Genomic DNA, 7,770 nt, shown 5'->3' on the forward strand with positions numbered 1-7,770 from the left:
TATATATATATATATATATATATATATATATATATATATATATATAAGAATATATATATATATATATATATTCTTTTATTATAATTTATAATAATTTTATAATTTGTATAAAATGATAAATTTAACCTAATTTAACCACGTTTCTTTAAGTAGTAATAAGATAATTATTATATGATTTTTAAATCAGATATAATTATATCTTTTTATCAAGGAGTTTTCGAATACACATAAAACACCATTTAAATTCCGCACACGTTACGTATTTATATATTTGTAGGACTTCAATATCATTGGGCATACAGTTAAAAATCCCGAATACTTCCGAAGTTGGAAGCTTAAGCATAAGCTTTCTTAAGACGATCTTAAGCTCAAACTCGAGTTTTCAAGATTTAATTATGCATGTAAGACTATTATAAGACGATCTTGAGTGTTAAGCTGACCTTGAAAAAGACTGTGCTTAAGACAGGTTTTAAGTAACGTTTATGAATTCCGCCTTAGGATTCGTAGAGTACGAATATTTGTAACAGCAATTACCTGTGACGATTCTAAGCTTTTTAATTAGTACATAAATGGCATGAATACTCTATTACTTTCAAATGTATTAGTATAACTGTCAGTATAGGCTGCGTTCAGATTTCCTACTCGGGTGCATTCTAATACTAAAAGTGCTATAGTATATGTAACATATACTATAGTGTTTCTAATAATAGAATGCACCCGGGTAGGGAATCTGAACGCACCCATAGCTGTTGAGAAGACGCCGATCGCACGCGCATTCCGACATTGCCGTGTGTCAGTTTATAGAATGTGCAGTGTTATACACATAATGCAAGTTCTGGGTATTATTGTAAGCCCTAACTGCTATAATTGTTGTGTTGAGACCGATGAATACCGTATCAAGCTCTCTGATCGCTCACTCAGTGAAGCGGCGAAAGAAGTTCGCTCGAGCTTAAAAGCTGCGAGAAAAAACGAAGAGAATGAAAATCTTGCTGCTGAAAGGCAATTTTATGGTCCTGGAATCGTAGACTAAAGATAAATTCAGTAAAAGTAAAAAATTTCAATTGTTAACCTAAAAATATTAATATTCAAAACTTTAAACGCGTTTTTCTCAAAACAACATTTTTAAAGTTGGCTAGCAGTAGAACTCAAACAATGTTTAATCAATTTACTTCAAATTTTAACAGTATTTAAAAAATCAAATTTTCTAGAGAAATACGTAGGATTTTCTTAATAAGTTACAAATTTTTTTAATTACAGCTGATTATACTCAATTTTTTCGTAAAAAAATGGAGTGTTTTCTTTTAAACTCCGCCATTTTGTCAAAAATCAATATTTTTCAAAAACGGCTACTTATTTTTCTAGATATTGGAGTAAAGAAAATAAAAAAATTTGTTTTTTGTTCTAGACCAAAAATTACATACTTATGCTGCTAGCCGCGGAACCTTGCCAAATCGACTTGTGCTTCACATTGCTGCAGATCCACCATTTTGTAAAATTTAATTATGAAAAAATTATTTTTTATACTTTTTGACATGCCTAATAAAGTTATCAAACTTATTTTTTAATAGCACGATTCAGTAAATAAAAAAAAATTCCCAAATATAGACATTTTCAGCCGGTTACATAGATGTCACCTCTTAAAGTAAGTAAAGTGCAAATAAATCATTTTGTAAATTTAAATAAATAAATTATTTTCTGATAATAAAAGAAACTTTAATTTTAAGCACCAAAAGATACTTTTAATATTAGAAAATAATTTATTTAGATTTATAACATGATTTACTTGTATTTTATTTACTTTTAAAACAAGCAAATATTTATTTAAACGCAATTAATACATTAAAAAAACTAATTTTCTTGTTGCAAGAAAATCATTTGTTTATTCTTGTATATAGATATTTTAAATTAAAGAAATCATTTTATCTAGAAATTCATAATTTTACAGCTCATTGTTTGCAAATTTAAATAAATATTACTTTATATTTATTACATGTTTTCTAAAATCTAACAAAAATATTTTAAAGTTAAGAAATTATATTTAACAATAATATTTAATTTTATATTTAACAAAATATACTTCATATTAAATATTAAAATATATTTCATATTTAATATTATATTTAACAAAATATACTTCATTAATTCAAAGAATTTTCTTTCAGTGTACATTGCTAATTTAAATTTCGATTTTTTTATTTCTTCATTAATTTAATAATTACATTCATTTTTTTATGTATAATATTTATTGAAATATTTATAAAACATTACTACAAATATTTGTTTTTTATTTACCATAATTATTCTATAAAATTTTTAGTCTATATATTAATATTTTTTTAATTAAGATTTTGATACATTTTCCATCATATACATCAAATATTTATAAAATAATACTACACATTCTTATTTTTTGTTTAACATAGATATTGTATAAAATATTTATATAGTCTATATTTTAACAATATTTTGAGTAATTTGAAGAACTTTTGAAGAATTTTGGTACCTTTTTCCTTCATGTGTGTGTGTGTGTAAAATATTTATAAAATATTTATATAATATTTTTAAAAAATAATTTGAAATAAATATATACGAATCTTTATCATAAATATTATGTGCTGCCTGATTTTCTGTCTGATAATTGTGCCCGAGAATTAAACGCGCTATGAGCATGAACATATTATAATACTTTCATCAGATTGGCCAATATCCAGATAGAACATAAAGACATATAAAAGTCAAAATGATGTAAAAGTGATACCATCTTGACGTCAAATGATATCATTTTCTTAACAATTTCATGACAGTGATATTAAAATAGTATCATATAGACATCAAAATGATTTTGTGCTCTACCTGGGCAGCGAGTCGTTTTGCTTTTATCAAAATTTCACAATGTTTGAAAATAATATACATTCTACGATACAATATTCTTTTAATAACAAGGAATTGTATGTATTAAATGTCTTTATTTTCAAACATTATGAAATTCTGATAAAAGCAAAACGACTCGCTATTGGCCAGCCCGATGAAAGTAATATGCTCATGCTCAATGTAGCGCATTTAATTCTATCTCGAACTTTCGGCTCACGCCCTATTCATATATTTTTGAGATTAGTGTAATAAACAAATGCTTTGACTGTGGTGAGAAATCACATTATCATAAATCCTCAGAAGCAGGTCGATATCTACGAGGGTGGATCAATTAATATCCGTGTTTGAAGGCAAGTGGTGTTACTGAGAGAAATTGGCATCGTGTACTACTGTAGGGATATATTCACCGCACACACATATACCCCGTCTCTGATTGGCTACAGAATTCCCACTAACTTAAAAATCTTGCGCGCACGCCGCTCCGCAACAGCGAGTTGACTCTTTAGTATATACATAGTTTTTAGTAGTATTTTTCAGAAGTTCGTTATAAGCGCAAAAAGACTGATTGTACTGTTTAAGTTAATAAATATAAAACTGTACGCCGTTGTTCTCTCCGTTTTCCTATCCGACGTTGTAGCTGTCGTGGGAATTCATCGTCGTTCAGTACCGACGACCCTCACATTGGTGACTGTCCGACGTGATTGGATGTAACAACACGGCTACCGTCGAGGTTAGGAAACGAGGAATTTATACGCAATGGATCAAGGTACGGGGTCTCAGGAAATCGGTCGCATCAGTATTCATCCTCCGCAGTTCTACAAGGAGAAGCCCGTGATATGGTTCATCCAAATGGAGGCATAGTTCTCGATCAGCGGTATCACGCAAGACCTTACAAAATTCTATCATACTGTGCAGGCTTTAGACGCGTCCGTACTTTCGGAGATCAGTGAGTTACTCGTGAACTCTTCCGGTAAGCGGACAAAATCCATAAAAAAAGAGAGGACAGCGTTAGCAACGTTCCTAAGACCCATAAATTCATTTCTCAAGGTTAATATCATTGTCGGACGGGTGAGTATATAGAGGTGTAGAGTTGTGACAGGTTATATGTCACAGTGTCAAAAATAAACATCATGGGAGTGACAAGTTATGGAGACAGAGGTTAACACCAAGTTTTATGAATCGGCAATTCCTCGTGCAATTTTGTAGAAGAAGAAGAAGGTTAGTATCAAATGCCGTAAATTTCAGATAACGTTTGCATCGAGTTCATGAGCGTAAAAATAAACAGTGCGACTGACTTTATCATAGGTTGTATTATACAGGGTGTCCCGCATAAGACGTCCAAGAAGAAAAATATAAGTAGAACTGATAAAAGTAAACAAATATTGTAGAGGTCATTTTTCAAACAACCACGTAAAATTTCGAGTTATTAATTAAAATAGTTGGACATATCAGAGAGCGGCGATGCGGTAGGCGGGACATACAGTTCGCCGTGGCCGGCGAAGAAAATGGAAGAACGCACACACGGAGCTACCCATTTCAATATGTCAAACGGCCCATCTCTCTGGCCTAAGATAGGGCTGCGAGTAATCGTCCATTTTCTTCGCCGGCCGCCGCGAGCCGTATATCCCGCCTGCCGCGTTGCCGCGCTCTAATATGCCCAACTATTTTAATTAATATCTCGAAATTTTACATTGTTGTTTAAAAAATGATCTCTACAATATTTGTTCACTTTTATTTGTTCTATTTATATTTTTCTTCTTGGACGTTCTTTAGATTTTTCTTCTTTCTTATGCGGGACACTCTGTATAAAAAAATAACGTTATCTGAAATTTACGGTTTTTGACATTTGGTACTAATCTTCTTCTTCTTCTTCCACAAAATAGCACGAGAAACTGCCGATTCACAAAATTTGGTGTTAACTTCTGTCTCCATAACTTGTTACTCCCTCCCGTGATGTTTAGTTTTGACACCGTGACATATAACTTGTCACAACTCTACATCTCTATACACCCTCCCGTCCGACAATGATATTAATCTTGAGAAATTTATGGATCCTAGGAATTTTTGAACGTTGCCAACGCTATCCCCTCTTTTTTTATGGATTTTGTCCGGTTCCACTTTCCACCACTCTCTCAGGGAAGATAAATATGAGGCGCTTAAAGCTCACATTTTGAGCGAATGCCAGGACAGCAAGGAGAAACAACTAAAAATCCTGTATCAAACGGTGAAAACCGTTCGTGAAAACGGAGCTCGGTGAAAACCATAAACTCTTAAAGTATCTCATGAAGGATCTCGCTGAAGGTAAGGTATACGATGAACTTCTTAAATCCTTGTGGATGCAACGACTTCCGACGAACACACAGACTGTGCTGTTGACCAGTACGGATCCTTTAGATAAACTAACGACGATGGCAGATCGTATCCACGACATCGTGTCTGCCAATGTTTATGATGTAGAGATGCACCCTCTGGCTCTTAGTACGTTGGAAAGCCAGGTCTGTGAAGTCATTAAATGATTAGATAGTCTGGAAGGAAGAGGCCGACGTAAGGCGACACCCACGCGTCAATGAGCAAGATTCAACAGCAAACCCCTCGTTCCGCTTCATAGGATTCCAAGTATTGCTTGTATCATAGACGCTTTGGACAGGACATTAGGAGGTGTGCTTCACCCTGCAGTTGGGCCGGCGGACACAGCATTCAACCGAAAAATTAACGGCTGAAGTGTCGTTGGCGACGGTCACTCCCAGCCTGGTCTTACGCCGCCTCACCATTATCGAACGTCCCACAGGTCGACATTTCCTTGTCGACACGGGGGCCGATATCTCGGTTTCCTGTACCCAAGAATAAAAACAACCGTGCGCGGTCGGCTTTTGCACTTACGGGTACCAACGGGACCAACATACTCACTTACGGAGAAAAGTTATTTCAGCTGGATTTCGGAGTGTGATACCCATTTCTGGCCGTTTCTCCTGACTGACGTACGTAGAGCAATTCTTAAAGTTGATTTCTTATCGCATTTTAATTTGTTAGTAAATGTTCATCGAAAAAGGCTAGTGGATGGCAATACGAACCTTAAGATCCTTTGCTCTGTTCAGTACCGTTTCCGCGCTACAAGTGCCTTAAACCGATAGGAACACACCATACAACGCGCTGCTGAGACAGTTTCCCGGGCTTACGCGTAATTTGATAGCTCCCAAGGATTCAACGCAAGACGTCATGCATCACATCATAACCAAAAGTTCATCGATCACCGCTAAGGCCCGTCGGTTAGCATCAGACAGATTAAAGGCGATCAAACTGGAGTTCGAGTTTATGATGCAACAAGGACTGTGTCGAAAAAGCAGCTGGGCACTTCATCTCGTCCCTAAGAAGACCGGCGATTGACGTCCATGCGGCGACACATCACATCAGGAACAAACCATTCATATATAAGGATTTATACCAGTACACGCACGCATTGCTTAGGAAGGATGCCGGGAAACACACACTGGAATGCCCGTACACCGTACTACATTCTATATTCAGAAGGATTTCCGATCGAGTGTTCGTGATCGATTATAACGACAAGGAAGTCATTGTCTCAGTCGAAGGGAGTGGTGCACTTGGACACGATGCATTTGGACACAGCCAATCACAGCACCGTGTGATTAGAGATATTTGTAGGGTCCCTTGGAACAGCGACTTGTGATTGGACCGTGTCCAACTGATATACACCCTCAGTCGAACGCTTGAAACCTGCGTACGCCGAGACAGCATTACCTGACTATCCTACAGCACTTGATGGACCTAGCAACAAATCTTCTTCATCGGATTCCCAACCGTCAACAGCTCATCCCTGCGATACAAAGACGACCACCGTCTCTATTCTCAAGACTTATCCGAGTCCAGCACACAAAGTTAAAAAAAACTATTCGTCGTATAATATTTATTTCATTCTTATTTTATATTTTTGTTCTCTGCGCCGTACCATATGTCACCGCGACTTATCATTTTATTTTACTTAAAAATTTTTTTCGTACCGACAGATATGTATATTTTTTTCCTTCTTTTCTCTTCATTATACTCGAGGGAGGGGGGGAATAGTGTGAGAATATATTCACCACACACACATATACTCCGTCTCTGGGTTGCGTTCGAAAACATCACCCGTGTGTATTTTGTCACACTCAGATCGTTCGAAAACCCCTAGTGGGCACACTGACCATGCTACTATGGCCGTTCGAAAACCGTACTCCGTGGACCACTCGTGTGATTTTTCTCCACTCTCTTTTGCGCGGTGTGAATCGGTGGAGATGGTGGAGAGTGCGCAAAGAGTGCAATACAGTATAAAATTACTAAATTATTTATGGTTTTTTGTTCTTCGAAACATTCGTACAACCATTAGCCATCACGGTAAGATAAAAAATTTAAATACAGCAGTGTAGGTTAGCCAGGTTTAGGTTTATTTCTATAGTGATGTATATTGTCTTTAATAAGTCAGAATATTGTCTTTAAATATAAATAAAGCTTATTAACCTTTAGAGGACGGGGGTGGTCTATATATCGACCACCCTGATAACACAAACTATTTATTGTTTTTAGGTTAAATTTGATGTATTATATAAGAAAAAAGTAGTGAGAAAATTCCTAGAGACTGTTTGACCTTGAAAATTGATTTCAAGGTCAAATGAAAGGAGTTGTAAAGCTATTTTTTGTTTCAATTTTTTTTTTTAAATCTGAAAATAATAATTTCAACATTCACTAACAATAATAAATTGATTCCAACTCTAAAGAACTTATATCTCACCCGACAAAATTCAAAATGGCGGATTCAATATGGCCACAAAAAATTAGAACGTCTCCATTGTACGAAAATGGAGGGATTTTTTTGATTTATTATTAGAAAATTGAAGTTTTCTA

Source organism: Odontomachus brunneus, unplaced genomic scaffold, assembly GCF_010583005.1.
Source record: "Odontomachus brunneus isolate Ranch 3 - 2012 unplaced genomic scaffold, Obru_v1 Obru_scaffold_089, whole genome shotgun sequence".
Lineage (NCBI taxonomy): Eukaryota > Metazoa > Arthropoda > Insecta > Hymenoptera > Formicidae > Odontomachus > Odontomachus brunneus.